Here is a 20296-nt window from a genome sequence, read left to right on the forward strand (position 1 = left end):
TGTGTGGGAATCCTCAGATCCTGCTTTCTTTGTCTTGCTATAACTTTCCTTTCAATAAAGGTTTCCTTTTGAAATGCTAAGTGCTTCAAGAGTTCTACTTTCTTGAGCAAAGAGGCAAGTCCTTACAGGTTTACAGAGTCAGCATATTGCCCCCAACAATCTGGCTCCTTATTTTACTGATGTCAGAAGGATGGAAAGCTGAGTCAATCTTGAGTCGGTCAGGACTGAACTAATTAGCCTGCAATAGTGCATTCTGACCACTGCACCACCACAGTTATACCTTAAGTAGGTATAATGGTAGAATAGAGTAAAAACTGTTTACTGTTTCTGGAACAGAAGTAAGCATACATATCCCTAACACCAAGATTTCTGCATTTGAATACCATTCAAGTGGATAACAGACTATAGTATGACCTTATTTCACACTCAGGGATGTTCCTCAAATGAAGAACGGCTTGAATTTAGAACTCTCAATTTGTAGTCAGGGACTTTAATTGCTGTGTTGCCCTGACCATCATTTCTCAGAGCCTCTGTTTCAGTTCCCACCCTCTTAAGAATCTCACTACCCTGAACAGTATAGGAAGGACTTCAAAGGTTTTTTGAAGCTATCCATTCTCTCCTCCCACAACAGACGGAACAGCTGGAGCCCAACTCCATTCACAGCTGGAGATATTCCTCAGGTGCTGTTTGATCATCAAGACCATGGGATTCTGTGCCTGATAGAACAGAATTCCTTCCATTCCTTGATCCAGCCAACTCTAAAGAAAAGGAAATGAAGGATTTTCTATGTTCACCATTTTCCAATTGTCTGGCAGATGCTGCAGCTATTCTGAAGAATTCCGAAGACCCTCTTTCTCAGCCCAACCCACCACAGAGGCCTGTTATTTTGGGGGAAATAGGAGACAGAGGAAATATATATAATTATATATTATGTAGGTCTTTGGTTGTTCGGGTTTTCTCCCGTGTAAAATTGGAAATGTCTTGGCGACGTTTCGACGAAGTCTCATTCGTCATCTTCAGGCTTCATTCGTCATCTTCAGGCTTCAGCTTTGTGCTTCTGGGAGCAGTGTGTGATCGCAGGTGCGATCACACACTGCTCCCAGAAGCACGAAGCTGAAGCCTGAAGATGACGAATGAGACTTTGTCGAAGCGTCGCCAAGACACTTCCAATTTTACATGGGAGAAAACCCGAACAACCAAAGACCTACATACAAACACCCTGAGGTGAAAACCTCAGAAAACAATTATATATTATATATATAGTTAGTCCTTGACTTACAACAGTTCATTTTGTGACTGTTCAAGGTTACAACAGCACTGAAAAAGTGACTTCTGACTGTTTTCCACAGTTATGAACATTGCAGCATCCCCATGGTCACATGATCAAAATTCAGATACTTGGCAACTGACTCATCTTTATGACAGTTTCAATGTCTCAGGGTCATGGGATCACCTTTTGCGACCTTCTGACAAACAAGGTCAATGGGGGAAGCCAGATTCACTTAACAGCCATGTGACTAACTTAACAAATACAATGTTTCACTTAACAATTGTAGCAAGAAAAGTCATAAAATGAGGCAAAACAAGTGTTTCACTTTGCAGCATAAGTTTTGGGCTCAATTAGGGTTGTAACTCGAGGACTACCTGTATAATATTTCTGTGTCACCCTTATGACGTACCCCAATCAGACCCACATATGTAGATAAAGGGCCATGTTACTGTTGTGCTCTGCCAGCAGCTTGCGGAGCTGGCAACGGAGTCAGACAGCGATGAGGCTGAGGAAGAATATGGGCCAGTCCTGTAGGCTGGGGAAGGCCTGGATGAGGGCTCTGCGTTGGAGGCAGAGGTGGGGCCAGGGCCATCGGGGGTGGGGGGGGGGGTGATGAGCGGACTCCAGAGCCTCCAGAGGCTGACAGTAGTGAGGAAGAGGAACAGGAGGAGCCTGTTACTAATGCACGCATGAGAAGAGCTGCCAGAAGGCAAGAACAGCTCAAGCAAAGATGATGACTCGGGAATAGGGACAAGAGGTGATTGGCCCCTCCCATAAGGCTTAAAAGACCAGCAACAGCGTTTGGGCTCTTTGCCGGAAAACAACGTTGATAGCTTTGTCTTGTTGCATTTGTTTTGTATCGGTGTCTTCTGAACTTTTGCCAAGTAAGGCTTTTGGCAGTTTGCCTAATTGGACCAAGGTTGGTGATAGGACTGAGGAATTGTGTTGGGAGGAATTTGCTTTAATTTAGTTGAACTACGCTGAGAATGAGTTAATTCTCAGCTGTTCTAATAAAGTTTTGTTTGTTTTTACACTGACTGAGTTTCCTACTACCTACTCGGGCCTGGGTCACAATAGTTACATGGGCTTTTTGAGTTCTGACTGCACATGAAATATGTTGTTTTAATATAAGGATCCCAATAGCTTGTTTGTCTAATGCATAGTCCTTGAAATCGTATATACTTGAAATCGTAAAAAAAAAAAAAAGGCTGCTGAGGCTTTTATTCCTTTCTGCTCAGCAAATTCTGTGAGCATTTAGGTTATGCACAAAACAGCTTTCATCTTTTAAACCCCATGAAAGAAAGAATGACAAGTAAAATATGGGGTCTGTCAAAATTTTCTGAAGTGGAGAAAGCAAGATTTCTGTTTGGTTTTAATCTTTTTTTTAAAAGATGCCTGTTTATGCAAAGACACTCTTCACTTTGGTTTGTGCAAATCCAGTTCAGTTGCACCCTGTTTATTTAGATTTTAATATCCAGGTAAATGAAAACTTCTTGCTGAAAAAGTAGAAGAACGCTGAGAATGTTGTGGCCTGCCAGTGGCCAGCACAGCTGACAGCAGATTCGGACAGTGAGCAGGTTGGGGAGGAACGTGGGACAGTCCTGGAGTCTGGGAAAGGCTCAGACGATGGCTCTGAGTTGGAGGCAGAGAGGGGGCCAAGGCCATCTGGTAGTTCTTTGCTGCCTCCAGAGTCTCTGGAGTCTGACATCAGCAAGGCAGAAGAACAGCATGAGCCTGTTCCCAGTGTGCGCATGCGCAGAGCTGCCAGGAGACAGGAATAATTAAGGAAACAGAGTCGACTTGGGAGTAAAGCTTGGAGATGATTGGCCCCTCCCATAAGGCTTAAAAGACCAGCAACAGCGTTTGGGCTCTTTGCCGGAAAACAACGTTGATAGCTTTGTCTTGTTGCATTTGTTTTGTATCGGTGTCTTCTGAACTTTTGCCAAGTAAGGCTTTTGGCAGTTTGCCTAATTGGACCAAGGTTGGTGATAGGACTGAGGAATTGTGTTGGGAGGAATTTGCTTTAATTTAGTTGAACTACGCTGAGAATGAGTTAATTCTCAGCTGTTCTAATAAAGTTTTGTTTGTTTTTACACTGACTGAGTTTCCTACTACCTACTCGGGCCTGGGTCACAATAGTTACATGGGCTTTTTGAGTTCTGACTGCACATGAAATATGTTGTTTTAATATAAGGATCCCAATAGCTTGTTTGTCTAATGCATAGTCCTTGAAATCGTATATACTTGAAATCGTAAAAAAAAAAAAAAAGGCTGCTGAGGCTTTTATTCCTTTCTGCTCAGCAAATTCTGTGAGCATTTAGGTTATGCACAAAACAGCTTTCATCTTTTAAACCCCATGAAAGAAAGAATGACAAGTAAAATATGGGGTCTGTCAAAATTTTCTGAAGTGGAGAAAGCAAGATTTCTGTTTGGTTTTAATCTTTTTTTTAAAAGATGCCTGTTTATGCAAAGACACTCTTCACTTTGGTTTGTGCAAATCCAGTTCAGTTGCACCCTGTTTATTTAGATTTTAATATCCAGGTAAATGAAAACTTCTTGCTGAAAAAGTAGAAGAACGCTGAGAATGTTGTGGCCTGCCAGTGGCCAGCACAGCTGACAGCAGATTCGGACAGTGAGCAGGTTGGGGAGGAACGTGGGACAGTCCTGGAGTCTGGGAAAGGCTCAGACGATGGCTCTGAGTTGGAGGCAGAGAGGGGGCCAAGGCCATCTGGTAGTTCTTTGCTGCCTCCAGAGTCTCTGGAGTCTGACATCAGCAAGGCAGAAGAACAGCATGAGCCTGTTCCCAGTGTGCGCATGCGCAGAGCTGCCAGGAGACAGGAATAATTAAGGAAACAGAGTCGACTTGGGAGTAAAGCTTGGAGATGATTGGCCCCTCCCATAAGACATAAAATAGAAGTGAATGGGATGTGAGCTTTTGCAGGAAGCAATTAGTTCATCTGGCTGATTCAAGATTTGAAAATTCTGTTTGTAACTCTGTGCCAAGTTTGGCCTTGCCCTGCGTCTGGAAATTAGCTCTTGGGCAGCATTCCACGTGAGATAGGTGGGTGTTGATAACCTTCCTCTGAAAGACTATCAAGCCTTGCAGACTGTAAATGAAAGTAATTTAAAGCCATATGAATTTAAAAAGTTTGCCGGGACTAAGTTTGTGCTGTTTACTTTCTAAGGAAGCCTAGGTCAGAACAGAGAATTCTGGGTGGAAAAATGGTGATCCATAGTTTGTAGAGTGTCATTTTCCAGAAACAATTGTTAAAAAGGGGAAACAATTAACAATTGTTAAATAGGGAAAAATTCTAGAATATTCCATGTAGAACCTGAATGTGAATTAATCCAGACATTGCTCAAATTAAAATGGAATGAAAATGTGGGTCAATTTAAATAATAGAAGAATTATAGCATTGGAAGGCCATGACTTTTTTTTAATTTGCATTTATATCCCGCCCTTCTCCAAAGACTCAGGGCAGCTTACACTATGTCAAGCAATAGTCTTCATCCGTTTGTATATTATATACAAAGTCAACTTATTGCCCCCAACAATCTGGGTCCTCATTTTACCTACCTTATAAAGGATGGAAGGCTGAGTCAACCTTGGGCCTGGTGGGGCTTGAACCTGTAGTAATTGCAAGCAGCTGCTGTTAATAACAGACTGTCTTAGCAGTCTGAGCCACTCAAGGACCCATACTTACTTACAAAAGGGGTGGCATGCCTTCATGTGGGATAAAGGAAGTAAGACACATTCATATTTTTACAGACATAGAATAAGAGATGCATTGGTACGGAATTGGCAAAACATAAGGAAAAACACTATATGAAAATTCCTGGCTGGTTATCCACTATGGAGGCAATGATCCACCCCAATACACTAGACATAAGTAAGATGCCAAGATATTCAGAAATATTAGACAAACAGGGAAAACTTAAAAACATTCAGACATTAAAGGAACAGGGAATATCGATAGATTGGTGGCTATATTTACAATTGCAAACCAGATATAAGAAAGACATGGAAGAATTTGGAATTGATTTGGAACCAAACCAACTAGACAAATTATTGATAGGCCCAGAAGGAAAATTAATATCTAAATTATATAAATACCTACTAGAGTTTGATAGAATGGAAGAGGTGGTGAAAGAACTGATGATTGCATGGGCAAAGAATATAGGGCACAATATAGATTTAGATAACTGGGAATTAATCTGGAATAAAAATTTAAAATTAACCAAATCTACTGCTTACAAAGAAAATCAATATAAAATGCTTTACCGTTGGCACCTAGCGCCAGATAGGTTGGCCAAAATGTACCCAAACCTAAGTCCAAAGTGCTGGAAATGTAATCAACATCAAGGTACCTTCTTTCATGCTTGGTGGATGTGCCCCAAAGCAAAAAAATACTGGATTAAGATACAGGGATGGTTACTGGATATAACAAAATGCCAAATTGAACTGAATCCAGAAACATTTCTTTTGGGAATGTTTAAAACAAAATTAGATAAAAAAACAAGATACTTGATTTTGCACGTTCTAACAGCGGCAAGGATTGCATTCGCACAATATTGGAAACTTAGTATCATACCACCAGAGAGTCTGATTATCCAAAAAGTATATGACTGTGCAGAAATGGACAGGCTTACCATAGAACTACAAGAAAAACAAGATTCAGAATACTATGTGATCTGAGAAAACTGGTACACGTGGACAATCAATAGAAATAGAAAACAAAATATATATAAGACTATTGATGATTAGATGTATATAATGTATATCGAAATTATATGGGAAGTAGATCCGAAATATACAATAATGTCACAGCTTTGTTGAATATGCACAATTGTTATGAAGTAAAAATGTAATAAAAATATATACTGTATATATAGAAAATGTGAGACCCAGATGATGTTCTCCAATAGCTAAGGAAAGAATAGAAATTTCTCCCTTTTCCAGTTGCAACCATCAAGAGTCTTTTCAGATGCACAGGCTAGCAATAGCAATAACAATAGCACTTAGACTTATATACCACTTCACAGAGATTTACAGTTCTCTCTAAGTGGTTCACAGAGTGAGCATATTGTCCCCAACATTCTGGGTCTTCATTTTACCAACCTCGGAAGGATGGAAGGCTGAGTCAACCTTGAGTCGGTTAGGATTGAACTCCTGGCAGTGAGCTGAATACACCTGGAATACTGCATTCTAACCACTATGCCGCCATGATCTTGCAAAGGAACCAAAGCAATGGTAAGAAGCAATGGTGTTACCAAACCCTTGGCTGCCTTCATCCTTAATTCAGACCCGACAAGCAAAATTTATGTTAGCCCTGGCTGCTGAATCAACTACAGGTAATCCTTGAGTTACAGCAATTCATTTAGTGACTGTTCATAGTTACAACAGCACTGAAAGAAGTGACATAGTTCTTCTATTTTTGTGGAGAAAGAAGAAAGAGAGATAGGTATAAATGGCCTAATTTTGATTTTTGTTCCTCCTTGTGCTATTTACTCATTTCATACAGAAAGATGGCATTTGTTCTCTTGAATGTTCTTGTCTTTAGAAATGAAGTTGCTGGCCAAATTTGGCAAGCTCCATTAATTCTTCAGGCCCTAAATTATTACATTGCTGATAAGCTTCATTAGTAATAATTGATATAGATTACGTCACTCATAAATTATTTTTAGCTTTTCTTTTAGCAGTTGGCTACCTTCCCAGGCTAGTGTTTTTAGTGATTCATGTCCAGTGTGGTGTAGAAAGGGGGGTGGGTGTCAAAAGAAAAAAAAGTTACCAAAAATGGAAGAGCCAAGTACATCTGATTCAGTGTAGTTAATTCAGCAGATCAGGCTAACATAAATCTTGCTTGTTGGGTCTGAATTAAGGATGAAGGCCAGCCAGGGCTTGGCAACACCACTGCTTTGGCTCCGTTGCAAGCCTGTGTATCCGAAAAACTCTTGATGGTTGCAACTGAAAAAGGGAGAAAGGGAGACATTTCTCTTCTTTCCTTAGTTGTTGGAGAACATCATCTGGGATTCATATTCATATTTTCATTCAGCTTGAAGAACGTCTGCATTAATTCTCATTCAGGTTCGGCATGGAATATTCCGCAATGTTCCCTTATTTAATACATAAATGCCGAATAATGCTGGTCTACTCCCCCCCCCAATAGCTTCCAGAATGTGGGTTCCATAAGAAAGCCAATTTAGTCTAGTGGTGAAGGCACTGGGCTAGAAACCAGAAAACCGTGAGTTTAAGTCCCATCTTAGCCAAGAAAACCGGCTGAGTAACTTTGGGCCAGTCATTCTATCTTAGCCCATGGCACCTTGCAGGGTTGTTGTGGGGAAAATAGGAGGAAGAAGGAGCTTTAGAAATGCTCACCACCTTCATCTGTTTACAAAGAAAAATAATAATAAAGGTGATATATAAATTAAATAAATAAATAAGCTATTGCTTCCTGACTGGTTTTGATATATTCTGGAGAACCTGTAGCGGAAATTTTGAGCAGTTTGGAGAACCGATAGCAGAAATTTTGAGTAGTTTGGACAACTGGCAAATACCACCTCTGGCTGGCCCCAGAGTGGGGTGGGAATGGAGATTTTGCAATAGCCTTCCCCTGGAGTGGGAAGAGAATGGAGATTTTGCAGTATCCTTCCCCTGCCACGCCCACCAAGACACACCACGCCCACCAAGCCATGCCCACAGAACCGGTAGTAAAAAAAAAATGAATTTCACCACTGTATATTACTGCATAATTCCCCTATACCCTTCTAATGCTACCATGACCATAATGCTCCTCTGACATTCTCATTCTCATTCTCATTTTTGAAATATCTTTTGCAACTTCTACACGTCACACATTCACAGAGAATTTATATTGTATAAGTTGTTACAAACTCATCATGTTTTTAGGTTCTTCTTCATGAATGTGACCCTACTCTTATGCTGGTCTATGACCGTAACAGATTCCTTTGACTTGATTAGTTCTACTAATGTGTAGAAGCTCAGGAGCACGTTCATAAAAATGCCAGTTTTTTAAAAGCAGTGTTAAATCACAGTGAATGGGGCAAAATCAAAGCCACAGGAGAACTGAAGTTCCCAAATATATTAAGCACATCTGGAAAGTTGCTGTTCAACTTTTGCCCCATTCACAGTGAATGGGGCAAAATCAAAGCCACAGGAGAACTGAAGTTCCCAAATATATTAAGCACATCTGGAAAGTTGCTGTGAGCTCCGCCAGCTGAGTGGAGTCCAAAGTCAAGATCAGGAGTGTCTAACCTTGACAACTTTAAGATTTATGGATTCAGCTCCTAGAATTCCTCAGCCAGAATGTCACACTGAGGAATTCTGAGAGCTGAAGTCCACAAGTCTTAAAGTTGCTAAGGTTGAATACCCCTAATCTAGATCTTTGAGAAAAAAGACAAGGATTTGCTGCTCCTCACCTCTTTTGTCCCTATTGTCAGAGTCACTAAGTAAACCAGAGAGCAAATCAATTTCACCAGATGGCCAAAGTTACAAAATCTTGCAAGTCTGATTGAGGTGGACCTTCTCTCCCTACTTGAGCAAACCAGGGCAATGTCTGACCAAGTCACTTCTGAATATGATGTTGTTTCTCAGTTCATTAAGAAACATTTCAGCCCCTGAAATTCTTGCATACTTCCATTGAGGCCATTTTTCCTACTCCTTATGCTATTTATTTGCTAGCCCTCTAGACTCAACCAATACCCACATCTCAGTAGAAGGAAAGAAGATGTGGGAGAGGCAATGTCTCTCTCCCAAGGAACCAATGGGACAAGTCCACCAACTGTCCACTAGCTATTGGCAAGAAAGTAGCATTTGGTCCTTCCTTCTGGCATCCCTTGCTCTCGTTTTCCAACGTTTGGGTGAAGGAGCAGACAGCAGCAGAGGGATCAATTAGGAAGAATAAGAAAGGATGTTGGGCAAAGAGGACCACTGGAAGAAACACTTCTGAACACTCCATCAGTGAAGATTTGAATGTTTTCTTCACATTTTCTTGTGAAATACTTTATTCACACTTTTTGAGGATATACAAGTAGTCCATGGCTTACAACCATTCATTTAGTGAGTCTTTGAGGTTACAATGGCAACTGGTCCTCACATTTACAACTGCGCAGCATCCCCAAGGTCACATGGCCCAAATCCTGGTACTTGACCACCAGCATATATTTATAATGGTTACAGCATCCAGGGGTCATGTGATCACCATCTGTGAGTTTCCCAGCCAGTTTCTGACAAGCAAGGTCAATGGGGAAGCTGGATTACCTTAACAACTGCAGCAATTCACCTAACAACTATGGGAAAATTGGATGTGACTTACTGAATGGTCATCTTACTTAGCAGCAGAAATTCTGGTGCCAACTGTGGTTGTAAATAGAGGAGCTGAACTATATCTATCCTTTTTCTGAAGTTTGCTATGCTATTGCTTAATTTGCTTAGGACAAGGAAACCATCTAGAGACTAAAACATATCAAGAACCATTGCAGGACTGGGTATGTCTAGTCTAATTAAAAGAAGGACTAGGAGTGACATGATAGCAGTGTTCCAATAACTCAGGGGTTGCCACAAAGAAGGAGTCAAGCTATTCTCCAAAGCACCTGAAGGCAGGACATGAAGCAATGGATAGAAACCAAGGAGAGAAGCAACCTAGAACTAAGGAGAAATTTCCTGACAGTTGGAACAGCTTACCTTCAGAAGTTGTGGGTGCTACAACACTGGAGGTTTTAAAGAAGAGATTGGACAGCCAATTGTCTGAAATATTACAGGGTTTCCTGTTTGAACAGTTTAGACTAGAAGACCTCCAAGGTCCCTTCCAACTCTGTAATTCTGTTATTTAAAAAAAGGATAAACTCAATGATGCAAGGAAAAATGCCTTCTCTAAAATAATGTCTGAAGAACAGGACTGCTAACAATAAGGACAATGTACCCAGAAATGCAAATCCATTTTGCACTGATTTGGTTTTTATAAAAAAAATAATAATTGTAAACTAACGAGGGACTGTTTCAAAATCTGGCAGGGATGGAATTAAACAAAGCTGAGGTTTTGTCCATTCCTACCTAGAAGCAGCACCCAATGCTAATAAATTACCATTAATCATTTGTTATCTTTGCAAAGGGAAAAGAAAGAAAAAGGCTTGTTTAATTATTCCTGTGACTCAAGCAAAATACAGCCAGAATGTATCAGCCGGATCTATTTGCAAGCCCAGCAAACAGCTCATTAATACTAAAGTTGCAGTTCAAGTCCAGAGGTAAGTTATAATTAGGCCAAGGCTAAGAAAAAGGAAAATGGAGTTTGCTGTCCTTGGAACTTTCTTATTTGCTTGTTCTCAGAAACAGTTAAACAATTAAGAGCCATGGTGGCACAGTGGTTAGAATGCAGTATTGCAGACTAATTCTGCTGACTGCCAGCAGTTCAATTCTCACTGGGCTCAGCCTTTCATTCTTCTGAGGTCAGTAAAATGAGGGCCCAGATTGTTGGGGGCAATAGGCTGACTCTGTAAACAACTTAGAGAGGGCTAGAAAGCACTGTGAAGCGGTCTATAAGTCTAAGTACTACTGCTATTCCTTCTCTTCCAGTGAGGTCTGTGCAAAACTCTGATGCAGTGGTTTGGGATACTGATTTTGGGTTTTACTGAAGCTTGACGTTTTGGGGGTTAGATTGGTGAAGATGCAGTGTTATGGAATGTCATGTGCCCCATGCAGAAAAATGCTCGTGATATTTTTCTCCTTTCAACCTTCTTTCACTTGATGGAAGAACATTTATTTATTTCTAGTTATTTCCATTGCTTTTGATGTTTTGTTCAAAGGAGAGCAGCGCTTCTGTGAAATTCTCCCCCTTCTCTTTATAATAACGTAAAGTTACAGTTACAAAGATTAAACTTGAAAGTCAGTTTCAAGTGACAAAGATAAAAGACTAATACAAACTAAGAAAAATAGAAAGGAAGACAAAGCAAAAATAAAAGGAGCCAAAAAAATTATGAAAAGGAAAAAAAATATGGTAAGGAACAAAGAAAATAAACACAAATGACTTTCCCTTTCATCACAAATTAGATAATTTCAATATTGTATTGCCTTTCCTACTAATATATCGAAATATCTCTTCTTCCATATCTCATCTTTTTCTATAAATAAATTCTTAAAACATAATTAAATTCTAATCAGCAAAAAAAAATCAGATTTACCAGAAGTAGCAGCATGTATATATGTTAACTTTAACCAATTTTATATTTCTTTACTCTACTTTTCACACAATAACTTTTTACTTTTTCTAAAAACAGCAACAGCAACAACAAAAGATCTCTTCTTCCCATTCTCATGTCTATAAACAACATATACATTTATGTTGTTTATGTTTATGATGGCCTCTGGTGGCGCAGCAGACTAAGTCTGTCTGTTATTAACACAGCTGCTTGCAATTACTGCAAGTTCAAGTCCCACCAGGCCCAAGGTTGACTCAGCCTTCCATCCTTTATAAGGTAAGTAAAATGAGGACCCAGATTGTTGGGGGCAATAAAAGTTGACTTTGTATATAATATACAAATGGATGAAGACTATTGCTTAATACTGTGTAAGCCGCCCTGAGTCTTCAAAGAAGGGCGGGATATAAATTCAAATAAAAAAAAAATATTGATCAAATAAACCAGTGTTAGATTCCTTTCCTTTGCCTTAACAATCTTGCTCTTTAATCCTTTTAAATATGTCCCATAATTTGATTTCTTTTCATTTTCTTTGTCTCTCCTCAATAGATTCTTCAAGACTTCAAGTCTGTCTTATAAATCTAAAATAAACAATCTAACAAATGATTGTTCTCATTTTTTATTTGAATACCCTTTTCATTATTAAAACATCAGCTGATTTTATCCAATGTAACATTTTTCCCCCATATCATTCTTGAAGTGTCATTTTAGCTCCATGTTCAAATCAACCTCAACCTCATTCTTTTTTTTTAGTAAAGCTTACTTCTCTTATATAACCTCTTTTAAATCCAGTTTTATAATAGTAGACAATCTTAAAAGTAACTTCTGGGTACATTTTTTAAATGTCCTTGAATTAAAGTAATTTGCTCCACTCTATATTAATAGTTCTTCTCCTTTAATTATAATTCTTTATTTTTTTCTAGTTCTCTTTACTATCCAATCTTCAAAGTCCCCTTTTATCATGTTTTTCCCCAATCAACAGCATTTTCCTATGGGACGGTTTCTTGTACCTAATTTCAGACTCTTAATATATTCCAAACAACATTTCCCCACAGAAAGGATTCTTATAATTAATTTCAAATTCTTATATCAAATCTGTCTGGCCTTTTAGTTCTTTATAACCGTCCAAAATCAACATTCTAATCACCCTTTCACTGTTTATTCTAAGATTTTTTAAAAAATTCCTTAAACCTATATGAAACGGTTGTTTTTTTTATGAGGTTTGAAGGGGAATTGGTAATGAAATTTGTTCTGCATGTTTTTAATGTTCAAAAATCAATTAACAAGCAATTTCCAGAAGTGATTTAAAAAGGAACTGTGTGAACCAATCGTGTTCTGAAAAGTGCCAAAAAGTGGCACTGGGAAAAATTTTATTTATTTATCAAATTTCATTAGCTGCCCATTTTACCACAGATGGCACTTTTTTGGGTCCCAAAACTTTAAATTCACTGAAGTCCACTGTGTTGTGGTCTGCTCATGAGGAGCTGCTCTTTGGAGTGCTTATTGGCAATTCCAAATCCTCTCCTTTTCATGAGAGGGATTCCAAGCAGTTGATTGATTTAGTGGCTTTTTTTCATATATTGATTGCTCATCTGGGTCCCCTACCTTATGCCTTCAGAAAGCTCAGAAACCATGACAAAACAGTGGCATCCCTCTTCTGTTGCCACCCTCCAAACAATTGGCATTCAGACGATGCTACTTCTGATCTGGAAGAAGCATAAATCCACTAAGACCAGTAGCTATCCTTAACATGGCCCTCCATGAATCTATCAAATCCCCTTATTAAAAAGTAAACATGGGTGGCTCCCACTTTCTCTACAATTCACTATTGCAGTGTATGTCAAGTAGTTTGAATTAAACTGAGAACAAATTATAGAAAGGGATAGCCTGTGCGTACTGGAGAAAGCATCCTTCTTCTATAAGAATCGGGCATTTAAAAACCTAGTTTACTGATTTCCAGACACCATGGCAGACTCATCTCTTCTTCCCCCAAATGGTCAACATACACCTCCAGAAGGCCACTGTCATTGTAAAGTTCCTCAAATAATGACAAAGGGAAAAATTGGCAAGGTAACGTCAGCATCGTGACCAATACGGTGGCTTCAAGCCATTGATGAGCACTGCTGATCTTTGGCCTCATGGAGATAGATCAGCTGCCCATTTTACTCCTGATGGCATATTCCATTTGCGTTCACAAAGCCCAAAGATTTTTCTGGCTTTTTGAATGATAGTTAGATGAGAACATCCATCCAAGCAGAAAGCCCCCCTGAGCAAGTGTTCAAGGAAATGTTATTACATGAGATTAATCTCCACTGATGGGCTAAGCAAAAGTCTGCTGATATTTTGAACTGAATTAGTGACTTTCTCTTAGTCAGATGCACTGATTTAAAAGATAGGGTAGCTCTCTTTAGGCGCAGTAAAAGATTTCAAAATGCAAGTTAATGCAGTAAGACAGTCTACAGCAGGGGTCTACAACCTTAAACACTCAAAGAGCCATTTGCACTCATTTCCCACAGAAAAGAAAACACCTGGTGTTTTCTTTTCTTAACAACTGGTGTGATTAGGTGGACATGGCAAACCCAACATCACTCAGTCCCACCCAGTCACAAGACCCACCCCAACCATACCTACCCAGCTGATCATTAGGACAGAAAACCAGTTGTTAAATTATTTGCCATGCCCAACCCCACCTCACCCTCCCCTCCCAGCCACATCTTGCCACACCTGGCCTCAAGTGTGCTGTTCACTTCTCTCTCTCTGTCTCTCTCTGTCTTTCTCTGTCTCTCTCTCTCATTTTTGTCTCTCTCTGTCTCTTTCTCTCTCTCTGTCTGTCTCTCTTCCTCTCTCTCTTCCTCTCTCTTCCTTCCTCTCTCTCTGTCTCTTTCTCTCTCTCTCTCTTCCTCTCTCTTCCTTCCTCTCTCTCTGTCTCTTTCTCTCTCTCTCTCTTCCTCTCCTCTTCCTTCCTCTCTCTCTCTGTCTCTCTCTGTCTCTCTCTCTCTCTCTTCTTCTCTCTCTCTCTTTCTCTCTTCCTCTCCCCCCTGTCTCTTTGTCTCTCTTTCTCTGTCTCTCTTGTCTCTTCTCTGTCTCTGTCTCTCTGTGTCTCTCTTTCTCTTTCTCTCTGGGAGTTGAAGTCCACAAGTCTTAAAGTTGGCAAGGTGGAGGGTCCTGGTCTTAAGCAAACCTGATCCATATAATGTGGTGTAGTGGAGAATATATTGGGCTAAGACAGGGGATTTGATAGAGGATGGCATATGATGAGGGCCATCATGAACTTTTGACGAAAAGGCAGAGCATGAATGAATGCAGACCTATTGGATGCGTTCCCATAACACATTTAACAAAATCAGCTAAAGATCTAGCTGTTAAATTAAATTTTATTAGATTTAACCTTTCAATTAGTTTTAATCTTTGTGAGTTTGGTTAATTTATGAGCCAATCTGCTGTTCAATTTCTCCAAATATATTAACCCAACTTATCCATATGGGTAGTCTATTTTCTCCTTCTCCAACATTCTCCAATGTTATCAAGATCATTATTTCTATCTCCATCTCCATTTAAAAGAATATGTACAGGTAACAATAACAGTTAGGCTTATATGCTGCCCCATAGTTTACAATAATAGCATTATTTGCATATTGCCAACCAACAATCTGAGTCCTCATTTTACTGACCTCAGAAAGATGGAAGGCTGAGTCAACCTTGAACCAGTCAGGATTGTACTGCTGACAGTCAGCAGAATTAGCCAGCAGAATTACTGTATTTTTCAGAGTATAAGATGCACTCCCCCCCTAAAAGAGGCTGAAAATTTGGGTGCATCTTATACTCCAAATGTATTTTTTGAAGCTTTTTTTCAGCCCTAACAAATTGCTAGCAAGTGAAGTGATCTTCGGCACTTTGCCTGCTCCTGTTGTGGTCTGCCAGCAGCCTGCAGACCTGGCAGCAGAGTCGGACAGTGAGGAGGCTGGGAAGGACAACGGGCCAGTCCTGGAGTCAGGGGAAGGCCCAGATGAGGGCTCTGCGTCGGAGGCAGAGATGGGGCCAGGGCCATCTGGGAGCGATGCATGGACTCTGCAGCCTCCAGAGGTGGACAGCAGAGAGGCAGAGGAACAGGAGGACCCTGTTCCTAGTGCATACATGAAAAGAGCTGCCAGAAGGCAAGAGAAGCTGAAGCAAAAAGGATGACCCTGGAGTAAGGCCAGAAGATGATTGGCCACTCCCATAAGGCTTAAAAGAGCAGCAATGAGCCGTTGGGTTCTTTGTGGAAAAGCAACGTTGATTCCATTGCTTCTTGTCAGCGTCTCTTGAACTTTGTGGCGGTTTTGCCAAGAAAAGCCTTTGCCAGGTGGCCAAAGACAATAAAGATTGGTGATAAGGCTGAAGGAAGTTTAGGAAGAATTTGTTTTGGACTAGGCTGAGAATGAATTAATGCTCAGCTGTTTTAATAAAATAAGTTTGTTTAGGACTGAATTGTATTTGGTAATCACTACTTGGGCCTTGGTCAAAACAGCTCCCTCCAACTTTCAGTTGTGCTTTAGAAGCTTTTTTTCAGCCCTAACGAGGTGCTAGCAAGTGAGATCTTCTGAGCTTCACCTGCTTTTCTCATTGCTTCTTTCTCCAAAGATCAGGTGTGCTTTAGAAGCTGCTTTTTATCCCCAAGAAGGGGATAAAAAGTGTGTGCATGCACTCAAAACCAGCAAACTAATGTGCTAAAGTTGAGCAGACTAAGGATGCTAGCCAGATGAATACCTGGTAGGCAGATTTTTTTTCCTATTTTCCTCTTCAAAAACTAAGCTGCGTCTTATACTTCGGTGCATCCTATACTCCGAATAATACGGTAGCCTGCATTCTAGCCACTGCGCCACCACAGCTCCACCATTAGGAACCCTCAACTCATAACTATTTGTTTAATGATGGATTGAAGTTATACCAGCACCCAAAAAGTGACTTACAACTGGTATTCCCACTTATGACTTCTGCAGTGCCCTTGATCAAATTTCAGGCACTTGGCAATTGGCATGTTTTTATGATGATTACAACATCCCAGGCCATTTGATGGCCATTTGATTGCCATTTGTGACCTTCCCAGCTGAAACCAGATTCACTTAACAAGCTCATGATTCACTTAAGGACTGCAATGGCAAAAAAGATCATAAAATTGGGTGTGACTCACTTAATAACCCCCTTGATTAGCAATGGAAATTCCAGTCCTAATTGTGGTCATAAGTTGAAGAATGCCCAAAGAGAATTGTATATGAGGGGTACTTAGTGCTCTCAGAGCTTGGCTGCTTTCTTGCAACTAGCACAGATGTTGCCTAGTTTGGGTAATGAAATATCTGCAAGAAAACAACCAAACTCAGAGAGCACCAAGGACCCCACAGTTTTTCTCCTCTTTCTCCTTCTCCTTCTCCTTCTCCTTCTCCTTCTCCTTCTCCTTCTCCTTCTCCTTCTCCTTCTCCTTCTCCTTCTCCTTCTCCTTCTTTCCAGAAACCTCTTTCCCTTCTAGCACTGATGATGCTATCTAGTTTTGGTAATGAAACATCTGCAAGAAAACAACCAAACTCAGAGAGCACCAAGGACCTCATAGTCGTCGTCATCCTCCTCCCACAACTCTCTCCATTCTAGCACTAATGATATTACCTAGTTGGGTAAAGAAACACCTACCAAAAAACCACCAAACTGAAAGAGCATCAAGGACCTTTCATTTGAACCCTGAATTTATTTATTTATTTATTTATTTATTTATTTATTATATTTGTATACCGCCCTTCTCCTGAAGGACTCAGGGCGGTTCACAGCCAATAAAAACAACAGAAAACATAGAATACTTATAAAACAGCTAAAAAAAGAATAGAAAACTTATTCAATCGATGGCCTAAAACTTTTAAATACAAATTTAAAACCCCGTTTAAAATCCCTGATTTAAAACCCCAATTTAAAACTATGTTCACGCTAGTCCTGCTCTTCGAAACAACAATGTCTTCAGCTCGCGGCGGAAGGTCCTGAGGTCGGGGAGTTGACGAAGCCCCAGAGGGAGCTCATTCCAAATGGTAGGAGCCCCCACAGAGAAGGCCCTCCCCCTGGAGGTCGCCAGCCAACATTGTTTAGCTGACGGTATCCGGAGGAGGCCCTCTCTGTGAGAGCGCACTGGTCAGTGAGAGGCTACTGGTGGCAGTAGGCGGTCCTGTAAATATCCCGGCCCTAAGCCATGGAGCACTTTAAAGGTGATAACAAGTACCTTGAAGTGAACCCAGAAGACCACCAGGAGCCAGTGCAGACTGAGCAGGAGGGGTGTTACATGGGAGCCACAAGGTGCTCCCTCTATCACCCGCGCAGCCGCATTCTGGACCAGTTGGAGTCTCTGGGTACCCTTCAAGGGGAGCCCCATGTAGAGAGCATTACAGTAGTCCAGGCAGGATGTAACAAGGGCATGAGCGACCGTGCATAAGGAAGCCCGATTCAGAAAGGGGCGTAACTGGCGTATCAGACGAACCTGATGAAACCTGGCGACGGCCGTCATATGATCTTCTAAAGACAGCCATACATCCAGGAGGACGCCCAGATTGTGAGCCCTTTCCGTGGGGGCCAATAGCTCGCCCCCAATGGTCAGCGATGGAATTAGCTGACTGTACTGGGCCGCCGGCATCCACAGCCACTCAGTCTTGGTGGGATTGAGTCTGAGTCTGTTCTTCCCCATCCAGACCCGTACGGCCTCCAGGCACTGGGACATCACTTCAACAGCCTCGTTGGGGTGGTTAGGGGTGGAAAGTATCATCAGCGTATAGATGACAACTCACCCCAAGACCACGGATGATCTCACCCAGCGGCTTCATATAGATGTTGAACAGAAGAGGCGAGAGAACCGACCCTTGTGGCACCCCACATAAGAGGCACCTCGGGGCCGATCTCTGCCCTCCTGTCAACACCGTCTGCAACCAGTCGGAGAGGTAGGAGGAGAACCACCGATGAACAGTGCCCCCCATCCAAGTCCCCCGAGCCGGCGCAGCAGGATACCATGGTCGATGGTATCAAAAGCCGCTGAGAGATCTAATAGGACCAGGACAGAGGAACAACCTCTGTCCCGAGCCCTCAAGAGATCATCAACCAACGCGACCAAGGCTGTTTCTGTGCTGTAACCAGGCCGGAAACCGGACTGGAATGGATCAAGATAGACAGTTTCATCCAGGTACTGGGGCAACTGTCGTGCAACCACACTCTCGACAATCTTTGCCACAAAGTGAAGGTTGGAGACAGGATGATAATTTGCTAAAATAGCTGGGTCCAGGGAAGGCTTCTTGAGGAGGGGGCTCAGCACCGCCTCTTTCAAGGCAGTAGGGAAAACACCCTCCATCAAAGAAGCGTTCACAATTTTCTGGAGCCAGCCTTGTGTCACTTCCCGGGTGGTCAGTACCAACCAGGAGGGACACGGGTCCAATAAACATGTGGTCGCATTCAATCCCCCCATTAACCTGTCCATGTCCTCAGGAGTCACAGAATCAAACTCATCCCAGATAGTAACATCAAGACCTGCCTCCCCCACCCCGCCCGGATCTACCCAATCTGTGTCCAACCCCTCCCGAATCTGAGCGATTTTATCAAACAGATATTGTCCAAATTCCTCAGCTCGACCCCTTAAGGGGTCCTCTACCGCTCCCTGATGGAGGAGCGAGCGGGTCATCCTAAACAGGGCAGCTGGGCGGTTATCTGCTGATGCAATGAGGTTGGAAAAATACTCCCGTTTTGCCAGCCTCATCGCCACTAGATAGGTCCGAATTTGAGACCTAACTAGTGTCCGGTCAGATTCGGAGCGGTTGGCCCTCCAGATTCTCTCTAGGTGTCTTTTCCGGCACTTCATCTCCCTCAGCCCCTCGGAGTACCAAGGGGCTAAACGAGATCGGCACCGGGTCAGAGGCCGCAAAGGCACGACTCAATCTAGAGCACCAGCTGCCGCCCGATCCCAGGCGGCAACCAGAGCTCCAGCCGAGTCGTGGGCTAAATCCTCAGGGAATGGCCCAAGCTCTGTCTGGAACCTTTCAGGGTCCATCAGGCGCCTGGGACGGAACCAGCGAGTCAGTTCCATCTCCCTGCGGCGGGGGTCAGCGGTTCGAAAGTCCAGCTGAAGGAGCGAATGATCTGACCATGACAGGGGTCTGATAACTAACTCCCCTAATTCCAGATCATTCAACCACTGTCCAGAGACAAAAATCAAATCCAGAGTGTTTCCCCTGATGTGAGTGGGGTCGTTCAATAACTGGGTCAGGTTCAAGGCCGTCATGGAAGCCATGAACTCCCGAGCTGATGTGGATGCTATCCCCACCGACGGCAGATTGAAATCCCCCATGACCATAAGCCTTGGGGTCTCTACTGCCATCCTGACGACCACCTCCAACAGCTCAGGCAGGGTTTCTGTCACGCAGCAAGGAGCCAGGTACGTGATCAGTAAACCCACCTGAACCCCACGGCCCCACTTCACAAGGAGGGACTCACATCCAGTTATCTGTGGCACAGTGATCTCCCTCGGCTCAAGACTCTCGTTGATAATAACCGCCACTCCCCCACCCCTACCCTGGGCCCTCGCCTTATGGAACACACGGAAACCCGGTGGGCACATCTCTACCAGGGGAACCCCCCCCTTCCATGCCCAACCAGGTCTCCGAAATGCCAATCAGGTCCACACACCCCTCCTGTATAAGATCAGAGATGAGGGGGGCTTTATTTATAACGGACCTGGCATTGCATAACATCATTGCATAAATTCTTTATTAGATTGTATATGGTTTGTTAAGCTAAGGCCACTCTAAACATTAAATATCTCTCTAA

At 42.1% G+C, this 20296-nt stretch overlaps 1 protein-coding gene across 1 annotated transcript in view; it reads right to left on the reverse strand.

Moving 5' to 3' along the window:
- TRPC5 (transient receptor potential cation channel subfamily C member 5) overlaps positions 1–20296 on the reverse strand; it is a 364061-nt gene that overhangs the window by 22845 nt on the left and 320920 nt on the right. The gene's annotated exons all lie outside the window — the stretch shown is intronic.

Source organism: Ahaetulla prasina, chromosome 11 (assembly GCF_028640845.1).
Source record: "Ahaetulla prasina isolate Xishuangbanna chromosome 11, ASM2864084v1, whole genome shotgun sequence".
NCBI classification, from domain to species: domain Eukaryota; kingdom Metazoa; phylum Chordata; class Lepidosauria; order Squamata; family Colubridae; genus Ahaetulla; species Ahaetulla prasina.